The sequence below is a fragment of the Crocuta crocuta genome, unplaced genomic scaffold (genome assembly GCF_008692635.1).
Source record: "Crocuta crocuta isolate KB4526 unplaced genomic scaffold, BGI_CrCroc_1.0 scaffold127, whole genome shotgun sequence".
Taxonomy (NCBI): domain Eukaryota; kingdom Metazoa; phylum Chordata; class Mammalia; order Carnivora; family Hyaenidae; genus Crocuta; species Crocuta crocuta.
The window spans coordinates 1,924,658-1,937,711 of NW_027532008.1; positions in this window are offsets into that span (position 1 = coordinate 1,924,658).

Genomic DNA, 13,054 nt, shown 5'->3' on the forward strand with positions numbered 1-13,054 from the left:
TACTTCCCTGGGGGAGGGGACAGAAGTCTGGGCGTCTCGCTCCCCTTCCACATACAGGTAAGCGTCCAAACCACAGACAAACCTGTGCACAGGATATGGGTGAGTGCGACTCTCGCTGAAAGCGGGCCACGTCAGAGAGGGGCCCCTGTTCCATCCTGCTGCAGAGCATCCACGCCATGAGGTGACGCAGACAGTCCTGTGCAGGGAACGGCAGCCAGCGCTTCTCAACAGGCCGAGTGCTCCCCATCTCTTCCCCGGATGTGTGTGTAAGTGCCCGGCCCTTCCGTAGGGGTTAGGCCGTCGTCCTACTTCAGCTGGCCGGGCCCAGTCTTTGCCCCCACGGAGGTTGTGTTTGACAGCTACGCTGGCTTAGGAGCGACACAGTGAACACCGCGGGCCCCTGCTGCCTACCCGAGTCCGCTGGGGCACACGGGTGAGCGGACGGCTGCAAAGATCATGAGAGGTACAGTGTACCCACTGCTCCGGGGAGGGGTCTCTGGATCCTGTTCTTAGGAGCCAAGGCATGTTTCCAGGAGGAAGCGATGTTTTTAAAGTTGGAACCCAGAGGCTGATGCATCCGGGATGTTTTCAACTGAAAGAATAGTGTAAACGGAAATGTTTTGCTCTCGGAAGTCTGATGGGCAGGCAGTTTCAGTACCCGGCTCAGCAGCGCTACCAAGGAGCCAGGCTCCTACTATGCTCCGCCTCCATCCTCTCAGCGGGGCTTCTCGTCTTGTTGCAGAATCTCCCAGAAGGTTGTGTAGCTCCATGCTTCATCCCAATTGCCAAGCAGAAAGAAGTCATCAGGAAGCAAAAATTCCTCTAAAAGATGTCGTTGTCTAGAAAATGGGCCACGTGGCCACCTCTTAACAGTAAATGTGGGAAAAACAGCCAGGGAGGATGGGCAGGCCACAGACCAGGCCTTGTTCCCCAGGGCTCAGCACCACCTGTTTCCAGTAAATTTTGTTGGCGAGGAAGGAAGAAAGGGAGACCAGGGACCACTAAGTGTCAGGCACGGGTCAGGTGGGACCTGAGAGATGTTTCAGTTGGAGGGAAGAGTGTGTGCAAAGGCCCAGAGGTCACTGCCGCGATGCTTGGAGGCATAGAAGCAAGGTGAAGGGGGACCAGGGACATCAGAAAGTCTTATTACAGAATTTGGGTTTCAGCCATGACATCCTATTTTCCCAGATGGACTAAGGCCTTTCCATTTCCTTTCTGGCACACTGTAGCCACAGACCCACTTGAAGATCTGCCAAGATCCCAGCCCATTCCCATAAGCCTGTTCAGGGCAATTGTTTCAGGGGTGACCCCCCACCCACCCAGAAGGGGGTGCTTTGGGCCTTGGATAGAGACAGCCGAGATGCCGCCAGGGCAGGGCTGTGGCTGTGACGTCTTCTTCAGCCCCTTAATCTGTGAGCAGGTTGGTTAAAGGGCTCTTTGGGCAGGAAAGGCTCACTGGAGGGGCACCAGGACCTGGAGAGAATGAATGAAAGTCTGGCTGAGCCCCTTTACCTCCTGCAGTTTGCCCTGAAAAATGGAGCCGAGAGCCACTGCCCACACCTCCTCCACTGTGCAGCCCACTGCTGCCTGTGGGGCCACCGTGGGCAGGGGGGAAATGGAGGAGCCAAACAGGGTTAGAATCCTGGCAGTTGGGGTTCACCTCTGAGCCACAGTTTCCTCATGTGTAGAGTGGGAATAAATAGTACCTTGAAAAGGAGGTGTGACCACCTAAAGCATCAGTCATTGCCTTACGCCCAGTCACCTAAGCCCTCCCACCCCCACACATGGCCTCAGCCAGGCCCCGCCTTCTGGCCCCTCTCGCTCCCCTAGGGCCCCAGTGGAGGTAGGAGTGAGCGTGGGCCTGTGCAGATGAGTCTGGGCCTGTGATGAGGATGGGAGCCCAGTGAAGCAGGGCTCGCCTGTCTCCATTCCTTCCCGCTCCTTCCCCCCCACCCCCATCCTGTGACCCTGAGGAAGCAGGCATGACCGCGGAAAGGGCTTAGAGTCACCTTACCGAGTATCTGCTTGCCCGCTGAGTAGCTCTGTAAATCCTGGCACCTCATTTCCCCTTTCTGGGCTTTAGCTTCCTCCTCTTCAGTAAAACGAAGGTAAACCTTCCTTCATTCCTGTTCTACAAATTTCTAGTGAGACTCTGTTTCTTATAAAAAGAACCAACCTTGTAAATGGAGGCAACAGGCCCGCCTTTGACGTCACAGACAGTAGTCTTGGAACTTCCCTGAGCCTCTGCTTCCTCTTCTCTTAACCTTGTTGCCCTGAGGGTTAAGGAGATCAGGGAAAGCAGATGCCTGGCACAGGGCTGTGCACAGCGGGTAGTGATCTTTGCCCCTCTCGCCCAGCAGGGCTGCTCCAAGCAGAGACTTGAGGGAATTTCACCTGGGAAACTTGGTGAAAAGACATTCTCGGGTCTCGCTGAAGACTCTGATGGAGGATTCAGGTTGAAGAGAGACAGCTGTATCTTTTTTTTTTTCTTTTTAATGTTTACTTATATTTATTTATTTATTTATTTATATGCTTTCTTAAAAGTTTATTTCTGAGAGAGAGAGAGAGGCAGCGTGAACAGGGGAGGGTCAGAGAGAAGGAGATACAGAATCTGAAACAGGCTCCAGGCTCTGAGCTAGCTTTCAGCACAGAGCCCGACGCGGGGCTCGAACCCACAAACCATGAGACTATGACCTGAGCCAAAGTCGGATGCTTAACCGACTGAGCCACCCAGGCGCCCCATAATGTTTACTTATTTTTTAGAGAGAGAGAGGGCATGAGCGGGGGAGGAACGGAGAAAGGGGGACAGAAGATCAGAAGCCGGCCCTGCACTGACAGCAGCGAGCCCGATGCGGGGCTCGAACGCACGGACTGTGAGATCATGACCTGAGCCAGAGTTGGACGCTCAACAGACTGAGCCACCCAGACGCCCCCAGAGCAGTCTTCAAAGAGTGATCAGTAGGCAGCCACTCAGAGCGAGGGAAGCATGAAGAAAGGCATTGAGGTCAAGGGAGAGAGAGTCAAGGGACCCAATTCCTTCTCTGCCAGCCCAAGTCCAACCCTTACTCCCAGAGCCACTCCACATGGGACAGACCAGCCCCTGTTGGCTGAGCTGACATGCAGAGAGGCTCCCTGGCTAGATGTGGGTATTCCCAGTGTCTTTGGGGTTGGGGCCCCACCCAAGGAGCTGGCTTCCTCGAATTATGCCCTGCCCAGCAGAGCCTGCGGGCAGACCTCCCCTAATTTCTTTATTCGGCTGTTGAATGGGGACTGGAGCGTAAAGTGAGTCACATACCTGGGTCTAGGCCTGCCTTCTGCTTCCTTCTTATTCTCTACCCCACTTCCTGGGTTCTCCGAGAAGCCGGCAGGAAACATGCTTTCAGTGGCCTCCATCTCTTCCTCAGCCTTATTGTCACCTCCTGGACCCCTGTTTCTACTGCTTCTCAGGTAAGAGTCTGGTGACCTGGGCAAGAGGGTTGGGTTTGCCTGCTTTGTCTACTTGCCCCGTAGAATCCATGAGGCTGTTCAGGCTCTAGAGGGGTCCTCAGAGCTGGGGTATGCCCGACTCTTCTCCCACCAGCACATCCCTGTAGGCACACAACACTCCTTTGTCACACAGACACGGCACACAGCCTTTTCCTCCTCATAGACATTTAACGCACAATCGTCAACAGACATGGCCTTCACACATATCACACAGAACACACCCACAGACCTAGTTCATGGCCTTTCACAAATACGTAACACACAGCAGACTCTTGACATCGACTGGTAGAACCCACGGCCCTTCACGACACAAAATATGCCATTGTGACACTATCCCCCTCATATGATGCGTGTTGTTGCCACAGGATGAAACACACATCTTTGCAGACACACAACAGGTGCGTCAGCACCAGCAGACACAACACGTGGATCCTTGCAGGACACAAGTCCAGACACAAAAGACCCCCTGCTCACTTGCTACAAACAAAGCTACTCCACACAGACACACAAACATCCCTCCTACGCACACGGACACACACATCAATGCAACCGCATGTACATATCACACCCAGTCGGGTCCATAGGACCTTTGGGTGCTGCTGCTTAGCTGGGACAGGGGCTGGGACCATCCCCACTTTTAACATTCCACCACGGGTCCTGCTTGTGCGTTGCGGAGGGGATGGGCGGGGCGGGAAGAAATGCTAGGGGTCCTGGCCACATCATGGAGTGTGATGGGAGAGGCCACCGCCCTAGCTGTCTGAGTGCTGCTTCCAGATGGCCCTGGGACTCAGCAGAAGCTGGTAATAATAAAAAAAAAAAAGCTAGCTAGCATTCATCACATGACCACTGGGGGTCAGAGATCACACTCAATGCTTGTATAAGCATTTTTTTATTATGTACTACCTTTATGAAGTATATACTATTATCCTCATTTTCCAGCTATGTTTTGATATATATATAGGCTCAGAGAGGGTAAGAACCTTACCTGATATCCCACGGCCGGGAGAAAACAATGGAATTTAGACAGAGGTAAGTCTGACCCCAGAGTCTACTTTTTAATTTACTTTCAATTAATTTTTTCTCTATTAAAATTTTTTCAAGTGTTTATTTATTTTTGAGAGAGAGAGAGAGAGAGAGACGGAGCACAAGCAAGGGAGGGGCAGAGAGAGAGGAGGACACGGAATCTGAAACAGGCTCCAGGCTCTGAGCTGTCAGCACAGAGCCCAACGTGGGCTTCGAACTCACGAGCAGTGAGATCATGACCGGAGCCGAAACTGGATGCTTAACTGACTGAGCCACCCAGGCGCCCCAATTTTTTTCTATATTTTAAAGACGTGACAAATAAGCAAGTTAAAAGTTCAATAGATTGAAGCCTTGAGGGCCCCGGTCACACCCCTGAGGCTTTCTTTCAGATCTGGTGCCAGGTACATGGTGAGGCTGTCCCCTTACAGGTAGGGGGAGGGGAGCAGGTGTTGGAGAGCGAGTGCAGGTGGGACTCAGCCTGACCAGGAGAGGGAGAGGACATGGGAGAAGACGTGGAAGAAGAAAGAGAATGGGGACTAGCTGCCTATAAAGGTCTGTCTTTATAGACCTAATCCCTCTGTGAGGCTAGTGGTGCTGTCCTCTTTTTTTTTTTATGCTTTATTTATTTTTGAGAGAGAGAGACAGCGTGAGCAGGGAAGGGTCAGAGACAGAGGGAGACACAGAACCCGAAGACAGGCTTCAGGCTCTGAGCTGGCTGTCAGCACAGAGCCCGACGCGGGGCTCGAACCCATGAACCGTGAGATCATGACCTGAGCCAAAGTCGGATGCTTAACTGACTGAGCCACCCAGGCGCCCCTGTTCTCACTTTATAGATGAAGAGTCTGAGGCTCGGGTGGCCCAGTTGTTGAATGGCAGAGTGGGGATTCAAACTCCCAAAGTTTGAGGGAGAGTAAGAGATCACCCACGCACAGGAGAGCCAGAGAGTGGCAGAGAGAGAAACTGAGGTTATAGTGAGGAGGAAGGAGACTTCAGGGCTGCTGGGCATCAGGGCTGGCATCCCAGAAAGGGGTCTCAGAAGGAACATACCGCCCAGGTTACTTTTTGGCTCTCAGGGGTCTCTGGCTTTGTGGTAATCCCTGCCTCCAGTGATTCTATTTCTAGTCTGTTCATTGGCTCTGTTTGTCTGTCTGAGTGTTTATAACATCTGTCTTAATTACTGTAACTTTCCAGTAAATCTCCATATAGGATGGGGGCATATTTCTTGACTTGTATATATAAATATGACAAATGCCTGTGCATCCGCCACCAATTAAACCGAACATACAGGTGTAATAGAAGCCCCCTGTGGCCCTCACCTATCCTGCCCTCTCCCTCTCTCCTCAGAGAGCATCATATCCAGAATTTATTTTGCTATGTCAATTCATATGTATTGTGTCCATCGGCAGTCATAGTTTTATTTATTTTTATTTTTTAAAATATTTATTTAATTTTGAGGGAGAGAGAGTGACAGAGCAGGAGTGGGAGAGCAGCGAGAGGGAGCTGGAGGGAGAGAGGGAGACACAGAATCTGCAGCAGGTTCCAGGCTCTGAGCTGTCAGCACAGACCCAGACACGGGCGAACCCATGAACTGTGAGATCATGAGCCGAGCTGAAGTCGGCAGCTCAACTGACTGAGCCCCCCAGGTGCCCCATAGTTTTAAGAAATAGTATCATGCTGTATTTATCCTGCAGCTTGTTTTCTTCATTTAGCATTTATGTTTATTGTTCATGTTATTATATGTGGCTCTGTTCACTTTAGCATATGCATAAGATTGCATTGTGAAAACATGCAAATATATGTTTCCTTGTATACAAGAATGTTAATATTTCTGGTGTATACCTAGGAAGGATGTGCATATTTTCACCTTTAAGATTAATGTCCAAAATGGTAGTACCTTTTGTACTATCTTTTTAGCAGCACAATGAGAGTTTCCGTTGTTCTACATCCTCCCCAATACTTGGAATTGGCAGACTAATTTTTTCCAATCTGATGGTTGGTTGTTTTAATTTGAACCCCTGATTTCATGAAGTGTTGATCATATTTTTTTAAGTTTATTAATCTATTTTGAGAGAGAGAGAGCGTGCGCGCCCATGCACGCCCACGTGCATGGGGGAGGCGCAGAGAGAGGGAGAGAGAGAGAGTCCCAGGTGGGATCCGCACTGTCAGTGCAGAGCCCGATGCAGGCCCCAACTCACAAACCGTGAGATCATGACCTGAGCCCAAGTCAGACGCTCAACCTACTCAGCCACCCAGATACCCTTCTTGTTCATATTCTTATGTTTCTTAGCCATTCAGGCTTTTTCGTCTGTGAATTGCCTACTCCTTTCTTGACCCATTTTTCTATTGGTCTTGTCTCTAAGTTACTGATTTGAAGGCATTTATATTATAGTATGCTTGAAAATTCTTTGTTACATGTGTTGCAAATATTTTCTACTGGTCTGTGACTTGTCTCTTCCTCTTTTTATCTTTTGATGTACACAGTTTTATTTTGATGTACACGGTTTTAAACTTTATGTGGTCATATTTATCCAACTTTTCTTTGTTATTTATAATTTCTATGTCTTAATTTTAAAAAATTTCCCCAAACTTTATATCATAAGGGTATTGTCCTCTATTGTTTCCCCCAAAACTCTTTGTATTTTGCTTTCCATAATTAGGTCTTTATGCCAGTTAGAATTTAATTCTGGACATAGTGTGAGGTAGGGATCTGGTTTTATTATTATTTTTTCCCTAATGAATTGCCAGTGATTTGCATCAGTATCTACAAATAAATTCCTGCTCTCAAGGAACTTAACAATTTAGTTGAGAGTCAGATAATGATGAGCAAAGTAAACAACTAAAATATATGGTGTGTTAGATGACTGCTGTGGAGAAAGATAAAGCAGGGTAGGGGCCTAGAGCATGCTGGGGGATGGCTGCAATTTATTAGGGTTATCAGGAAAGTGGCATTTGAATAACTCTGAGTGTCTGGGGGAAGAATGTTCTAGGCAGACAGCACAGCAGGTGCAAAAGCTCTAAGTAGGGGTGTGCCCAGTATGTTGAGGCAGAGGAGAAGGACCAGTGTGACTAAAAGGTGGGGAGAAAGAAGTAGGAGATGAGGGCAAGTCTTACAGGGGCCTTTCTCCTTGAGCAGAGAAAGGATGTGATTTGACTGATGTTTAAAAGGTTCAACTGCAGGGCACCTGGGTGGCTTAGTCAGTTGAGCATCTGGTTTCGGCTCAGGTCATGATCTCGCAGTTCATGGGTTTGAGCCCTGCATTGGACTCTGTGCTGACAGCTCAGAGCCTGGAGCCTGCTTCGGATTCTGTGTCTCCCTCTCTCTCTGCTTCTCCCCTGCTTGCACTCTGTCTCTCTCTGTCTCTCCGAAATAAATAAATGTTTAAAAAAAAGAGGTTCAACTCTACTGCCATATTGAGAACAGACTAAAAGGGGGTGCAAGGGTTGAAGGGAGACCAGTGAGGGGCTACATCTAGGTGAGGTAGGTGAAGGATGATGGTGGCTTGGACCAGGGCCCTAGCAGTAGAGATGGTGCAAAGTGGTCAGATTTTGGATCCATCCATCCATCTATATACGTCTGTTCTGTCTATCAATCTTTCTATCTATCTATCATCTATCTATCTATCTATCTATCTATCTATCTATCTATCATCATCATCATCATCATTATTTAAAGTTTAAATTAAACGTATTTAGGGCTGCCTGGTGGCTCAGTCAGTTAGGTGTCTGACTCTTGATTTCAGCTCAGGTCATGATCTCACGGTTGTGAGTTTGAGCTCCGCGTTGGGCATGGCTGGCAGTGTGGAGCCTGCTAGGGATCCTTTCTCTCCCCTTTTCTCTGCCCTTTCCCCCATCATTCTCTTTCTCAAAAATAGATAAATAAACTTAAAAAATGTATTTGTTGAGGAGGCCAGTTTGTTTACCTTTTCTCTTGTCTGAGTCTGCTGAGTGTATCCCTATGACCCGGTCCTCTTCTATATTTCCAGTAAACTGGTGGTTGAACTTGCTGATTCTGTTTCCTTGGCACTACCTACTTTATAGGTAGTGTTGTGATTTGGCTGTGCACAACACCCACTTTATTAGAAAGGTTTTTAAACAGACACAAAAAGAGAGGGAAGAGTATAATAAATCTCTATATACCTGTATTCATTTCCTATAGCTGCTGTCACAAATGACCACAAGCTTGGTGGCTTAAAACAACACATGTTTAGGGGCGCCTGGGTGGCTCAGTCGGTTAAGCATCTGACCTCAGCTCAGGTCATGACCTCATAGTTCGTGGGTTCCAGCCCCACGTTGGGCTCTGTGCTGACAGCTCAGAGCCTGGAGCCTGCTTTGGATTCTGTGTCTCCCTCTCTCTCTGCCCCTCCTCCACCCGTGTTCTGTTTCTCTCTGTCTCAGTAATAAATAAACCTAAAAACAAACAAACAAACAACACATGTTTAAGGGTGCCTGGGTGGCTCAGTTGGTTAAGGATCTGACTTTGGCTCAGGTCATGATCTCACGGTTTGTGGGTTCGAGCCCCACGTCGGGCTCTGTGCTGAAAGCTTGGAGCCTGGAATTGCTTCGGATTCTGTGTCTCCCACTCTCTCTGCCCCTCCCTGCTCATGCTCTGTCCCTCTCTCTCTCAAAAACAAACATTTAAAAAAAAAACAAAACACGTTTTTTCTCTTACAGTTCTGGAGGCCAGAAGTCCAAAATCAGTATCAATGGGTAGGAAGTCAGCAGGGCTGTGTGCTCCCTGCAGAGCCTCTAGGACTGAATCTGTTTTCCAACGTCTGATGGCTTCCAGCGTTCCTGACGTGGGGCCATGTCACCCTGCCTCTGTGGCCACATTGCCTTCTCTTCTATCTATAATCAGATTTCCCTTAGCTTCTTTCTTATATGGATACTTGTGATTGTATTAAGGCTCACTTGGATTATTCAAGACGATCTCCCCATCTCAGGAGCATTAATTTAATAACACCTGAAAAATCTTTGGCATATAAGGTAACGTTTGCACGTTCCAAGGATTAGGATCTGATACCTTTGAGGGTCATTATTCAGCCTGCTACAACACTCATCACCTAGATTCAATATCTTGCCCCATTATTTTCCTTTCTCCGTCCCTCCCTTCCCTCCCTCCTTCCTTCCCTTTTTCCATTCTTCCTTCTCCCCTCTCTTCCCCTCATTCCATCCTTCCCATTCCCCTTCCTTCCTCTCTTTCCCTTTATTTTGCTATAATATTTTAAAGCAATTCCCTGCAACTTCATTTCCAAATATTCCGTATATATGGATACTTTCTTATATAACCACACCACCATTATCACTTAATAAAATTAACAATAATTCCTTAGAATCATTTAAAATTCTGTCCATATTAAATTCTCCCTGATTTTCTCGAATATATCTGTCCTGGATATCTTCTGTTTTGCCCCCCAGATCTCCTTGCTTCTCCACCCCACTCTGTGCCCCTGGAGGCTGATCTGTATGGACTGTATTACCCTTATCCCTTGCTTCTGGTTGGAGTCCGGGGGAGTCCAAGGGAAGGCACTGGTAAGACATCAGAGGGTGGAAGAAAAGAGAGATTTGTGTATTTATTTCCTGGTCTCTCCTCTGCCAGGTCATCGGGGGATTACTGCAACTTCCTACTCAAGGTCACAGCTCCTGCCTGGCAGCGCTCTCCAAATAGCTGCCCTTGGGTTCCAGGAACCGCTTCCGCTCTTGAGCCTTTCGGGTGGTAAAGGCGCCCACTGTTGGCAGTATTGGGGTACTGCAGGGTCCCTTCTGGTTCTATAGCCCTGCCCTCAAGTCTTTAACGGGTCCCTCTGTCCTCAGATTGTCCATCTGAGTGTGCATCTCTTTTCAGTACCCTGATACATATGTCTTTTTATTTTATTATTAACACGTTTTCTTGTCCCCATTTATTTGCACTTCAGCACAGTGGTTAAGATCTAGAATGGGCTCTGAGGTTTAAATCCTAGCTCTGCCACATAAAAGGTGGGTGACTTTGGACAAGCTACTCAGCTTCTCTATGCCTCAATTTCCTTCTCTCTAAATTGGAGATAATGATAAATGCACCTACTTCACAGGAATATTGTAAGGATATATACAATAACACATGTAGAGCAATTACATAGGATACAACTGTCTGAAACACACTAAATGCCCACCATGTGCTAAATAGCACTGGATTATTATTGTTAGTACTTTTATTATTCTTTGAACACGCTTCTCTTGAGTGCCTTTCCACTGTGTGGATTTTTAGTTATTTTTTTAAATACTTTATTTTGGAATAATCATTAGATTCAAGGGAAATTGCAAAGGTAGTACACCGCCCCTGGCTGGCTTGATCGGTGGAGTGTGCACCTCTTGGTCTCAGGGTCATGAGTTCGAGCCCCACGTTGGGTGTAGAGATTACTTAAAAGAAAGAAAACAAAGATAGTATACAGAGGTCCCAAATACCCTTACCGAGTGTTCCCCAAGCCTTGCTTAGATTCAGGTTTGAATATATTTTATTAAAAATTTTTTTAAATTTATTTCTGAGAGAAAGAGAGAGAGAGAGAGAGAGACAGCACGAGCAGGGGAAGGTCAGAGAGAGAGGGAGGTACAGAATCTGAAGCAGGCTCCAGGCTTTGAGCTAGCTGTCAGCACAGAGCCCGATGCGGGGCTCGAACCCACGAACCATGAGATCATGACCTGAGCCGAAATTGGATGCTTAACCGACTGAGCCACCCAGGCGCCCCTGGTTTGGATATATTTTAAAGTGGAACTGACCACATTTGCTAACAGAATGGATGTGGGTGTAAGAAAAAGGAGGAATAAAATGTGGACCATCTCTGCCTACCTACCCTGATTATTGATCATCTCGAAAGAGGTACTGAAACGTCTGTCACAAGAGCATGAGTCAAGGACTATTGAAAAACAGGCTGAGCCAAATAGTTCTGGATTTGAGACGAGTGTGCTTGGAGTCTATGGTCAAATGGCAGAGAGGGCGGGGGGCTGGTTGATGTCCCTCATGGTGTGTGGTGGATGGAGGATGGCTGAGAAGGTGAAGCCAATTCTGGGAAAGAGGAACTGAGTTGGGGAGCAGAGCTAGGGCCCTGGCAATGCAATGGGTGGACCATGGTCTCTTGTGTTTCAGGGCACTCAAGACTCAAGATGCCTCTGAGGGAGCCGGGGAGGGATGACCAAACTGGGCCCCTTCAAAGTGCCTAACACCACATGCTAGGGTGCAAGGAGAGTGTGTGTGGTGGGTGAGTGTGGAGAAGTGTATGTGAATGGTCGCGAGGAAAGATGTGACTGGGCGGGTATGAGTAAGGGGTGACGGATCTGGGCACCTGAGTATGTGAGTATATGTGGGAGTGGAGGGATGTGATTGTAAGTTGGTGTCTGCATGATAGTGTGCGTTGAGGGCACGTGAGAGTGCAAGGCTTATACGCGGGAGAGGTGTGAGCGTGTCTGCCTGTGTGTGATGGGGATGGAGCTGGGACAGGGGCAGACATTCGGTTCTAGGCCTTCAGGGCTGAGGCACATGTTAAAAGTGATTTGTCCTTTGAGATCCATTTGTGGCTTTGATAAGGTACAGTTGCAGGGTCCCAGTTAGCAGGAGGAAGCTAGCCCAGTGACACAGTGCGGAGCTGAGGCTGGACCCTGAATGACGAGTCAGGGCCCTTGCACCTGCCTCGCTTTGGGACCCGAGTCCTGTCTAGACCTGCTTCCCTCTCTGTAGAAGGGTGTTGGATTTGACTGATGTGTGAGCACCTTGCTTTTGTAGACAGTGTCTTCTACAGTGCCTGGTGCCTGATATTCAGTATTTCCTGATTGAATGAATGAGTGGGTGAATGGATTGGAAACTGAGGCAGGGAGCTCTGGCCCATCTCTCACTGACATCCACACACAGCCTCCACCCAAGTGACATTCTCATGCACACACGCACTCACTCACATTCACAAACTCCTCTGCGTTCGCCCCTCCCTTGTCCACACCTATTCACCCTCACTTATTCCCATGAACTGGCACTCCTGCTCAGGGTCTTGCGACACCTTCTCCCTCCTATAGCCCCTCAGCACGCTGTCCCCATGGGCTCCGCGGGCTTGGTGCTGCTTGGTGACCAGTGATGCCCAGCCCAGTCACGCCACGCCACTGACCACGGCAGCTCTTCTGAGCTCCTCCCTTCTCCCTCGTGTTCTAGCTGTCTCTCCCTCTCCGCTGTTTTTTCATTTTTTCCTCTCACACCCATCCATAGACACGCGGATGTGCACTCATGTGCAACCAAGCACATACTCTCTGTCTGTCTCGTCATGTTCTCTTTTAATTCCCTGGGTTCCTGCCCTCGCGTCTCCCTCATTCCTCTCATGTTCTGTCTGTGTTTACATCTGTCTGCCTTTCGCTGTGTGCCTCTCTCCTTCTGTCGCTCACTTCTTTCCTGATTGTCCCCCTCGTTCCCTTTCTTGCTCTGTTTTCTCGGTCACTCACTTCTCTCTCCCTCGCTCTCATGCTCAGCTTCTCTCTCTCCTAAGAGTATGCCCTCTCACTTTCTGCTCTCTCTCTCTTACCCTAGCTCCCGGCA